Raw genomic sequence first — 13,607 nt, forward strand, 5'->3', positions numbered from 1 at the left:
ATGCTCGAAGTATAATGAAGGCGGGCAAACTTGATGAACTAAAGTGTATTCTGCAATCAATGAATGAAACTGTTCATATCATAGTGATCTCAGAGACTTGGATTAAATCCGATGAGGATGTGAAAATCATGCAAATACCCGATTATACCCATTACTATAACCATAGATACGACTCAAAGGGTGGGGGAGTTTCCATCTTTGCCCACAACACAATGAAACACAGCCTCGTTGAAGAAAAATCTGTTGACGATAACCACTATCTATGGATACACATAGATAAATTTTCATTAGACTTAGGTGCAATATATAAACCTGGTCGTACAAATAGCAAAAGTTTTCTAGAAGAATATACGTCGCAATTAGAAAAGCGCAAACGAGCTATTGTCTTCGGTGACTTTAACTATGACCTATTAAGTCATGAAAAATCTGCCGACTACAAATACGCCATGGAAGAAAGTGGTTTTAATATTCTCAACAAAATTGATCCCTTATATATCACTCGTGAAACGGACTCGACAAAATCAATATTAGATCACGTATGTACAAACGTCAATCAGAATAAGTTTCACTTTGCAATTATTGAATCCAACTTGTCAGACCACAAACATATATATTTGGAAATTGATAAACTTGTACCAGCGGCTATTAAATCAACCCAATATGAAGCAATTAATTATGATAAATTATTGGAAACAGTCAAAGAAGTAGATTTGAATAATATAGATGCAGATTATACTAAATTGGAAGAGATCCTAACTACGTGCGTATCAAAATGTAAATTTACAAAAACCAAAAAACTCTATCCCCCAAGACAAGATTGGATAAACCAAAATATTATGGACTCCATCAACAAAAGAAATGAATTAGGACTCATGAGTCGGAAAACCCCAAAAGACAAGTCAATATAAGAAGACGTGATCAAATAAAGAAAACGAGTAATAAGTCAAATTCAGAAAACCAAGGCAACTTACTATCATAAAGCATTCAAAAATTGTGTCGGTAAACCAGCGAAAATGTGGACTCTTATTAACAGCCTTTACCAAAACAAAGTAAAAGACTCAAACACAAACTCACCAACGAAACTTGTATCTGAAAATGGCATCATTACACATGAAAAAGAGATGTGTGAGTACTTCAACAACTATTTTTCTACAATAGGTGAAACTTTGGCTAAAGCAATACCACAGAAATACCACAAAGACAACATTTTTAACGCTGCTGGTCGCTCTCAGGACTCGGACTTGCCCGATCTCTCGAATTTTACACCTGCATCGCCTGAAGAAGTTGGTAAAATTATAGATAATTTAAAATGTAACACTGCCTCGGGAATAGATGGCTTAACTGTAAGAACAATTAAATGTCTAAAAAATCTTATACTGGAAAATTTAACCCAGAGTATAAACAAATGTTTGGAATTGGGCATATTTCCCGATAGCCTAAAGATAGCAAAAGTTACCCCAATATTCAAAACAGGAAAGAAAACAGACCCCAGTAATTATCGCCCTATCTCAGTCCTGCCCATTATTTCGAAAATCTTTGAAAAAGTCTTATATAACCGTCTCGAATCTTACCTTGCTATAAAAAATGTCATATCTAATAAACAATATGGTTTTCGACCAAAATCTAATACGCTTTCTGCAACAATTGACATAATTACAAAAATAAAAACAAACATAGATCAGAAGCAAATAGCGATAGGAGTATTCATAGACCTGAAAAAGGCTTTTGACACCGTAAGTCATAAAATACTTCTGAAAAAATTACACTCTATTGGTCTTACTGGAACGGCGCTTGAAATTTTCAAATCCTACCTTTCTAATCGGCGTCAAATAGTTAGAATTGGGAACCAGCGCAGCCAAGCTAAATCTATCACATACGGCGTTCCACAGGGATCTATCCTGGGTCCACTGTTATTCCTTATATATATAAATAATATGCATGAAATTGGCTTGAAGGGTGACGTCACACTTTACGCTGACGATACAAGTCTTTTTTATTTTGGGAACTCAGTCAACTCAGTGATCTCGGACGCTCAAAGTGATCTCGACTTATTAAATCAATGGTTCCAATTCAACCTATTGACAATAAATATTCCGAAAACGAAGTACATCATATTTAAAGCTAAAAATAAAAAAATTGACAATTATCCACCTTTAAAAATAAATGGAACAGTTATCGATAAGACGAACCAACAAATTTATCTTGGCCTTCTGCTTGACAATCAACTCACCTGGCAACCACATTTAAACAAAATAAAATCTAAACTAACATCTCTTACGGGAGCCTTGCGTGTTATTGTTAAATGCCTACCTAAAAATACGCGATACTATATTTACAACGCGCTAGTGAAACCACACATTGACTACCTTATACAAATCTGGGGTACCGCAGCTAAATCTCATCTAGACGTTATCCAAAGAGCTCAAAACAAACTAGTTAAAGTGCTTTTTCACTATCCATTTTTAACTCCTACAAAAAAGATATATAAAGAAACGAATTTACTAAATATTACTCAATCATACATATATTTTACATGTCTTTTAATCCAAAAAATACTAACTAAAGATATACATAGTGAAATAGAATTTACTAAAAAAAGGCGAATACAAAGAATGACATTAAGAAGTGCAAATAATATTGTTTTAAGAGCGCCCAGAACAAATTATGGCAAGAAAACTATTTTATTTGAAGGAGGCCAATTATACAATAAACTTCCTAAAAATATCAAAGAAGCCCGATCGATGTATTTATTTAAAAAACTATTAAAACAATACATCAATAACAACTTTTAACTCTACTTAATGCCAAATAATAATATAATATATATACATAATTACATATTTATCCATGTAATTATGTGTGTATTGTCTATCTTTACAAAAAATAACAATAAATATTGATAAACCATATAATATTTACATATAAGTATATATATATATAATATATATCATAATAAAATATTACTAAATAAAACGCACGCGGTTCCAAGCACGGTGCGACGATGTCACTTCTAGTTACGGCTTCTTACATCTTTGTACGCAACTTGTTTACCGGCCATCTACTTGCCTATCTACGCCCGGCGGTACAGTGCAGTGAGACTTTATTATTAAGTTGTGAGGGTAGAGTGTGACAATTACATATTGTGTTTGTGTTGCGATGTTAATGTACGCGTATCACTACTTATGTTTATAAATTAATGAATGTTCTCATGTAAGTGAATTTTGTTAATTCTTTATGAGAATAAATGCCTTTAAACCTAATTGAGAAGTTCAAGTCACCAGACAGATATAATTTACTTGAATCTTTCCTTATATAATGAGACTCTACGGGCTGGAATGATCTTACATGATCACAAACACCTTGTATGACAGCCACTGTGTTTATTTTGGTTTTATTCGAACAGTTACCAGTAGTTTTATCATATTTATCTAAAGCGCTCATTATAAATTGATTACTGATAGATAAGGTGTTTTTAAACATTGTTTTGCAAACTTTCACACTTCTAGGGCTAGACTTGTCAACGTGTCAACTGACTGATAACGTTTTGTGTTTGCGCGCGGAAAGTCCCGCGCCCCGCGTCAATGCGGCCAACGTAACTTGGTCGCGTTCACTACGTACTATTTGAAAAAAATGTGTAGTTGGCTTTTTGTACGTACGAAAATAAATTGAAATAAAGTGATTTGAGAAAAAAGAAAAATGTCACATTGTAGAGCATTTTTTAATTAAAACGATAATGATAAAAACCGAAAATCGTGAATTTTGTAGTTGACACTTTTTACTTTGCACCCGTCGAAATACTTTTTTTACTTAACACTATATTGTAAAATCGGGATAGTCTTAGTCTAAAATAAACTGAACAAAATCAACATTCTAACTAATCAAAGACAAACAAAATCTTTAAGTATTATGATATTCAGCCTTAGTATTTGGACGTATCAGTTTCTCTGTATCATTATTTAGTAACATAGAAGACTTAACAATATACATACATACATAAACTCACGCCTCTTTCCCGGAGGGGTAGGCAGAGACTACCTCTTTCCACTTGCCACGATCCCTGCATACTTCCTTTGCTTCATCCACATTCATAACTCTCTTCATGCAAGCTCGGCGGTTTCGGGCACTTTTGACCTGACCCTTCACCAGGATGTCCTTAATTTGATCAAGATATGTTCGTCTAGGTCTTCCCACCCCGACTTTCCCTCCACACTCTCCTTGTATATCTGCTTAGTCAACCTGTTTTCATTCATCCTCTCCACATGACCGAACCATCTCAACATACCCTTTTCTATTCCTGTAACTACATCTTCTTTCACATCACAACATTCCCTTATCACGCTGTTCCTTATCCGGTCACTCAATTTCACACCCAACATACTCCTTAACGCTCTCATTTCCACTGCATTTATTCTGCTTTCGTGCTTCTTTTGCCATACCCAACTTTCACTCCCATACATTAATGTTGGGACCAACACGCCCCTGTGCACAGCCAGTCGAGCCTTTTTGGATAGTTTCTGACTGCTCATAAAGGCATGCAAAGCTCCATTCACCATGTTCCCCGCGTTCACTCTCCTTTCAATATCACTATCACACTTGCCATCTGATGTAAACTTTGAACCTAGATATACAAACTCTTTCACTTGCTCAACTTTTTCTCCTCCAATCAAAATATTACATGCTGTCATTTCTTTCTCCATTTCAAAAACCAGTGTTTTAGTTTTACTTACGTTCACTTTCATTCCTTTCTCTTTTAAAGCTTCATGCATACAGTTTACCATCTCCTGTAACTTCTCCGCTGATGACGCCAGTATAACCTGATCGTCGGCATAGAGCAGACATTTGACGAGTAATTCATTCATCCTTAATCCACTTTCAGACTCTTTCAAATCTGTCAAACAACTATCCATAAATAGGTTGAACAGCCACGGTGACGCAACACATCCCTGCCTAACACCTTTCTCAATCTTAAACCACTCAGTGTGCGCTCCGTTTATCCTGACACAAGCACTCGAATCCTCATATAAGGATTTCAGTGCTCGTATCAAGAGACTGCTCACCCCATGCATAGAAAGTGCTGACCACAATTCATTCCTCTCAACTCTGTCATAGGCCTTTTCCAAATCCACGAATGTGCAATAGACTTTTTGACTCTTGGCCAAAAACTTTTCGGCTATGCACCGCAAAGAAAAGACCTGATCAGTACATCCCATTCCCTTTCGAAATCCCGCTTGAGCATCCCATATTTTGTCATCAGTTTCATTCCTGACTCTATTAATCAATACCTTAGCATACAATTTGCCGACGACGCTAAGCAGGCTTATACCACGATAATTTTTGCAGTCCAGTTGTGACCCTTTTCCTTTGTAAAGTGGCACAATAACAGCCTTACACCAATCTTTTGGTACTCGGCCGCTTCTCCAACACAAATTGAAAAGGCAGTACAACTCTCTAGCTACGACGCCTTTTCCTGCTTTAAGCATCTCGACCGACACTCTATCATACCCGGCAGCCTTACCCGCTTTCATACTCTTAAGTGCTTCCACAATTTCAAACATTTCAATTTCGCCTTCCATCTCATTCTCTTTTTCTTCGCTATAGCAGAACTCTTTCTTATTTTCTTCCTTTTTTTCAAATAAACTCTCGAAATAGTCCTTCCATATCTTTAGCACACATTCTTCTCCTTTCACAACGCTACCATCCTGGCATCTGATCCTAGTCAGCTCTCTGGTTATAGTTTTTCCTCGGGCTGACCTTACGGATTTCCAGAATACTTTCAGATTTGACTGAAAGTCTTCTGATAGCCTTTTATCAAAATCCTCTTTATACTCTTCTTTCTTTCTAATCACAGCTTTCTTAACCAAATCTTTCATTTTTTTATATTCCTTACGTGCTTCATTCACATCCTCATCTATAACCTCTTGCATTCTTAAGTTAGCTTTTGCTGCTAACAAATCCAGCCATGCTTTCTTCTTTAATCGCACAAGTTCTTGCACATCTTTACTCATCCACGCATTTTTGTGATTTTTCCCTTTCCTTCTTCTACTTACACCACACACTTCAACAGCTACTTTCACAATTCTTTCTTTAAATTCCTTCCATCCATCTTCAATATTGCTCCTCTCATCTAAATCTTCAATTTCATCCTTCAGTCTATTAATATACTTCTTACCTACATTCATATCTTGCAAATTTTCTACTTTCACTCTTTCCAAAGCGCTGGTTTGCTCCCTTACCCTGTGCCGCCAGCGATTGAAGATACCCCTTATCCGGGATATCACCAGTAAATGGTCCGAGTCAATGCCAGCACCGCGATATGCACGGGTATCCAGCACTTTGTTCTTCAATCTTTCATCCACAATCACAAAGTCTATCATACTTTTTAAAATACCTTCCACTCTTGTATAGGTGTGGATCTCTTTATGTTGAAACATTGAGTTCGACACAAAAAGATCCCACTCTAGACAAATTTCTAATACACTTCTTCCATTATCATTCACCTTTTCGTCACCAAACGCACCAAGCACCTTTTCATATCCATCACGCTTTACACCCACCCATCCATTAAAATCACCTAACATAATAATCTTCTCATTTGGCTTGGTAACTTTCAATACTTCTCTTACACTATTCCAGAACTCCTCGTTTTCGCTTTTTGCTGATGTTGTACCCCTCGAACCCACATCCCACGGTGCATAAACACCTAAAACGAAGATCCGAGTGATTCCAACTTTCAGCCTAATCCATAGAAGACGAGGGCTGATACACTCATACTCATTCACACACTCAGCCATTCGTGCAGAAAGGATTAGACCGACCCCTTGACAGCCTCGGCTGGTACTGGAAATTCCAGACCAATACGCCGTGTAAGGGCCGTGCTGCGTCGCGTCGCATCCTTTCCGCTTCGTTTCATTCACGCACAACACATCCAACCGTCTTTCACCCATCATCTGACATACTTCCTCAATTTTATCCTTCATTCCTCCTCTTACATTCATCGTCGCAAAGCGGCTTTCAGCAGACCGCATACCGCTCCCGCCGGGAACGAGACGTGATGGGGTGCGGACACCATCGCCGCCATTTAGGTGCTCTTTCAAAAAATTTGCATCCATGCGATTCCCACGAGACTCCTCCTAATTCGTCTATATGTACACCCAAAAATGTTGCACTGCTTACAGCTGCTACTATATTTCCATTAAGATTAATGTCAAGATTGTCAGAATTTCTAGATGTCGATTTAAATAATATTACCTTAGTCTTAGCGTCATTCAGTTTTAAATTATTATTTCTAAACCATATGTCAAAAGCACTTAAAATTAAATTAACCTTATCGTTCAAATCAGCGATATTGTTATCTGATATGACAGCGTTAGTGTCATCAGCAAATAAAACAATTTTTATATCAGGATGTCTACTTAAAATGAATTTGATTACGTCATTTACAAATATAAGAAAGAGAATAGGCCCTAATATAGATCCTTGTGGTACCCCTCTCCTAACCGCTAGGAGTTTAGATTTTATTGTATGTTCACAATTATCATCCCGCACCTCTTTAAGCTCCACAAATTGTTTTCGGTTTTCTAAATAAGATTTGAATAATTAAAGTAAGTCTCCGCGTATTCCATAGTGTTCCAGCTTCTGTATTAAGATGTCATGGTCAACTAAATCAAATGCGGAACTGAAATCTAGAAAAATGCTGGCAACCCTCTGTTTGTCATTTATTTTTGCGACTATTTCGTTAACCAGTGCGTCAATAGCATCCTTTGTACTTCTGTTTGTTCTGTACCCATATTGTTCATCACCTAGTATATTATTAGTATTTAGGTGTTTCAATAACCTCACCTTTATAAGCCTACCGAATATTTTGGAAAATACTGATAGCACGGATACTGGTCTGAAGTTTTTGGATCTCCTTTAGAACCTTTCTTATGGATCGGAATTACCCGTGCGATTTTCAGTTGTTCCGGGAATACGTGCTGTTTAACACACAAATTGAAAAAATGCCGTGTGGTTCCCGGCACTATTACAAAAAAGAATAGGACCACTCCATCTCTTTCCCATGGATGTCGTAAAAGGCGACTAAGGGATAGGCTTATAAACTTAGGATTCCTCTTTTAGGCGATGGGCTAGCAACCTGTCACTATTTGAATCTCGGTTCTATCATTAAGCCAAATAGCTGAACGTGGCCATTCAGTCTTTTCAAGACTGTTGGCTCTGTCTACCCCGCAAGGGATATAGACGTGATCATATGTATGTATGTATGTATTGAAAAAATATGTCAAAGGTTTTGCTAAAATGTCAATATTATCCTTAATTACGTTAATAGATATTTCGTCATACCCACAGGATTTTGTACCATCCATTGATTTTAAAACCATTTTAATCTCATAAGGTGTAACCATTTTCCATTGCATTTCTTTTCTTATCCTATCGCTATTGACCTTCAGTAAGTCTATGGCGTTGTCATAAGCAAGTTTAGCGGGAAGTTTTACAGTGAATTGGCTACAAAATAAATCTGCCACCTCCTGTTGGTCTCTTATCATGATTTTATTGTTCCCTTCTAAGACAATTGTAGCATTTTTATTTATTTTACTCGATTTCAATCTATACTTATTGACTACTTTCCAGACACTCTTTGACAAGTTTTTTGACTCCCTTATTTCTAAATCTACTGCATTCTTTTTGGCACATTTTAATACCCTTTTATAAATTCTAATGTAAGACGACCTATATAATTTAACTGTTTCATTGGTTTCTGATTTAACACAATTACATAGAAAAGGCTTCATTTTACTAGCTACCTTAATGCCTTTTGTAACCCATGTTGTTTTTCTTTTATTATAATAAATGCGTCGTTTCTTTCTTTTGAAGCATGTACAGTAAATCTCCTTAATATTCTTTAAAAACCCGTTAATCCCCATTTGTGTCCAATGATACTGTTGAAGCTTCTCACGAAATAATTTGTTATTCCTGTCATTATAAAATCTCCTCTCTATAATGAAATGCTGCCCTTTACTTATAAAATCAGAATTTTTATCAATTGATAATTTACAAATTAATGCAGCATGGCCATCTGCTAAATTATTGTGATCAACTTCTGTGCCAATAATATGTTGTTCTGGTAAGTTTGTTATAAAGTTGTCAAGACATGATAAACCGCGCTTAAAAGTATATTCTTTGTCTATAAGGACTCTAAAACCATAACTATTTAATAAATTTAAAAAGTCATGCTTCTGTTGGTCATTAATGAGAACATCGACGTTAAAGTCTCCGCAAATTATGCATTTTCTATTAAAACTGTAGTCCAATTTTTCCAAGCAACTTATAAAATCTTTAAAGTTTTTGTCAATTGGATTTCTATACAAACAAAATATATTAAGATTGGTTTCAATATCTCTCACACCACATAATTCAAAATATTCACATTTATACAATTTTTTACAGATAGGTATTTCTTTGCAATCTCTATTTCCTAATTTTAATATGAGCGAACCCCCTCTAGATTTCTTAGGTCTAACAGTATATGTTGCCATATTGTAGCCGTCCATAGCAAATACTGAGACAGTATTGATTTTAAGAAAATGTTCGGTGACACAAGTGTAATGTATCTCCATTTCAAGTGAGTCCAGGTATAGTTCTAACTCATACTTTTTGCTATTTATTCCACATAAATTTTGGTGAAAGATATTTAAACGTATACAAGATTCACTGTCATTGTCCAATTTATTCACGAAAAAAATCATCATTACTGGCTGTAATTTTATCAGTTTGTGTGGAAACATCCTGAGATATAGTTGAGAATCCTACATCCGTGTTTATACTTTGCTGATTTCTTTTGAATGACTTTAAGTACGAGGACATAATACTATTTTTGTAATCAAAATATTTTTTCCTATAATATATTTGTAATATTTGTCTCAAAATTATTCTACATGTCCCTACTTTATCAAAGTACAACTTTCCCTCATAGTTACAAAATGTGTCAAATAAGTATACATTATCAAAGCTATTACACGTTGTTTTTATTATATTATTAAGAAAAAACACATTCAAATAATTATTTTGAGAAATCTCATCCACCAAAATATTTGTGTTTAAAAGTTGGTGTAAATTGCAGTATAAATAAGATTGTAATTTCAGAGGGTTTTTGTCATGAGTGCCTGTTAATATGATTATGTAATCATTCTTGGTGTAGTTATTGCAGAACATTTTACAAGAATATAAAATCTGATCAGTTGCAGCATATGGTTTCATGATACACGTAACAAAATAATTAGGGTCTAGAAGACTTTGTAATATATTTCGCATACCTTTTCCTCTCTCATCCGACAAAATCATTTTACTCGGTGTGGCTGTGATTCCCTTCCACTTATATTTTCTATAAATAATGAATTACTTAAACTATTTTGTTTTTCAACATTCAACACTACTTGCTCTTTTTGCTATCTACCACTGTCAGTGTCAACAATGCTGTCAGCGTCACTGTCATCCTTGGAGTCTTCATTATTTTCCCTGCCATCGGTGCTACTAGCTCCATCTCTGGGCGACTGACCGGGATGAGTACAACTATGGTTCAATAATATTGGTTTACGGGATTTTTGCTTTGCTGGTTTCTTTGTTGATCCGCAGATATTCAGTAGTTGTGAAATTTTCTGATCTTTACTTGATATAATTTTCTTGAGTTTTGTATTTTCAGTATTAACATTATCTATTTCCTGATGCGCTGATGCTAGCTTTTTTTCAAGGTCTTTAATAGAGTTCTCCATGTCCTGTAATCTTTGTATATCGTAACCCCTTAAGTCTGGTAAGCTTCGGCTTTTGGAGACAACAGTCTGGAGAAGAGAGTCCTATATCCTCTCCATCGTCGCCCTCAATGAACAAAGATTCAAATGAATTCTCCGTTGGTAAATTAATTATACAATTAGTGCTTTTGTTTTCAAGCAAATTTTCAGATATTTCCAATACTTCATTCTCTGCAATTAATATACAGGACTGTTGTCCCTTTATTCATCCCGTCATTATCATTCGTTGTGTTTATTGAAGATCCCAATTCCTTCAAAGTGGTAGGTGTACGATGTTTTTTTGTATGAGAAGATGTATGTGGAGTACTTTTAGCCTCATTGTTCTTAGGCGTAGTCTTGCTGTTTGATTTAATTTGCTTTTTGTTGACAAGACATTCACTACACTTCCAACACATCTTTTGCTCTGGTGTCATAATACAATATCTTTTTTCGGTATTTGAACAACTCCGGTCATAGGACTGTTTACAGCTACTACATGTTAAAAATCTCCTGCCTTTAATTATTTGTTTACATTTAGCGCATGTATTTTCCATAATTATAGTGTATAGCGCCCTCTATTATCCAGTTGAAATATGATCTATGATCGATAGATAATCTTGCTACTCTACGCTAGATGGCATTACGTGTCTCATAACGAAGATTCATGCAACATAAATCAAAGAAGTGCGAAAGTTCAAAGTCCAATTTTGAATTTGAAATAGAAACGGTTATCACTTATTGAAAATTATCGACTTTTGCACGATATCTATAATATTCATTATTTAATATTCATTAAATATTAATAGAATAAACAACTTAGTGTTGTACAAGACACGACGATCCGATGTGCTGATTCGGCGGTTAATGTAACATTTCTGAACTTCTCATACATAAATGACGTAAGATTCGTACACGTATCATTTTATCCCGAGGTTTAAGTTGTGTATAGTCTTCTAAAGCTAGAAATGTAAGTGTAGTTCGCGTTAAAGATCTAGATGCTCGCCAACACGTCAAGGACGGAGTGCGGTCGCCATGCTTACTATATTCACTAGCTTTTGCCTGTGATTTCGCCCCGCTAAGAACATATTTACGCTACATAACATTATTCGTTGCGGAATCTCACACGGTTACGGAAGGCTTAGCGTCAGCGTGATACCTATTATCACCTGATTTTCGAGTAGAACTTACAGAAAGATCTCTGCGAACGATCTGCAAACGAAGTTTTTTTGTGTGTATAACGCTGTCGAGTTCCTGATATTGTGGAGGTTCACATTCAGACGTAACTGATGACGTAGGAATGCACATGGCGCTTCGACTTCCGGCTGAAGCGCGAGGACTGCCATGTACTGTAAGCGCACTATAATCACGCACCGGGATTACACATTTTTTTTGTATTGTCATTGCATTCTATAAAGCTTTAACTTCTAGCGTCAAGAGAAACTAAAGTTGCCTCCTTAAACATTATTAGCAGCAAATAGTAGAGAATTCGTATATATCCAGGAAAAATGGCAAGAACTCTGCATTATATGCCAATGCATATGCCAATCTAAGGTCTGCCGCGCCGATGGATGCATGGCTAGGGGCGAACCTAGTCTCGAGCGTGCCACTTCCGCCATGGGGTTGGGCGACCCCCAGGTAATGGCTAGCCTTACCCTGGCATGCGGGGCTCTGCTGGGGCGGACAAAATTGTTCCCTTGCGTCTCGTGGGAATCGCATGGATGCAAATTTTTTGAAAGAGCACCTAAATGGCGGCGATGGTGTCCGCACCCCATCACGTCTCGTTCCCGGCGGGAGCGGTATGCGGTCTGCTGAAAGCCGCTTTGCGACGATGAATGTAAGAGGAGGAATGAAGGATAAAATTGAGGAAGTATGTCAGATGATGGATGAAAGACGGTTGGATGTGTTGTGCGTGAATGAAACGAAGCGGAAAGGATGCGACGCGACGCAGCACGGCCCTTACACGGCGTATTGGTCTGGAATTTCCAGTACCAGCCGAGGCTGTCAAGGGGTCGGTCTAATCCTTTCTGCACGAATGGCTGAGTGTGTGAATGAGTATGAGTGTGTCAGCCCTCGTCTTCTATGGATTAGGCTGAAAGTTGGAATCACTCGGATCTTCGTTTTAGGTGTTTATGCACCGTGGGATGTGGGTTCGAGGGGTACAACATCAGCAAAAAGCGAAAACGAGGAGTTCTGGAATAGTGTAAGAGAAGTATTGAAAGTTACCAAGCCAAATGAGAAGATTATTATGTTAGGTGATTTTAATGGATGGGTGGGTGTAAAGCGTGATGGATATGAAAAGGTGCTTGGTGCGTTTGGTGACGAAAAGGTGAATGATAATGGAAGAAGTGTATTAGAAATTTGTCTAGAGTGGGATCTTTTTGTGTCGAACTCAATGTTTCAACATAAAGAGATCCACACCTATACAAGAGTGGAAGGTATTTTAAAAAGTATGATAGACTTTGTGATTGTGGATGAAAGATTGAAGAACAAAGTGCTGGATACCCGTGCATATCGCGGTGCTGGCATTGACTCGGACCATTTACTGGTGATATCCCGGATAAGGGGTATCTTCAATCGCTGGCGGCACAGGGTAAGGGAGCAAACCAGCGCTTTGGAAAGAGTGAAAGTAGAAAATTTGCAAGATATGGATGTAGGTAAGAAGTATATTAATAGACTGAAGGATGAAATTGAAGATTTAGATGAGAGGAGCAATATTGAAGATGGATGGAAGGAATTTAAAGAAAGAATTGTGAAAGTAGCTGTTGAAGTGTGTGGTGTAAGTAGAAGAAGGAAAGGGAAAAATCACAAAAATGCGTGGATGAGTAAAGA

The sequence above is a fragment of the Amyelois transitella genome, chromosome W (assembly GCF_032362555.1).
Source record: "Amyelois transitella isolate CPQ chromosome W, ilAmyTran1.1, whole genome shotgun sequence".
Classification (NCBI taxonomy): domain Eukaryota; kingdom Metazoa; phylum Arthropoda; class Insecta; order Lepidoptera; family Pyralidae; genus Amyelois; species Amyelois transitella.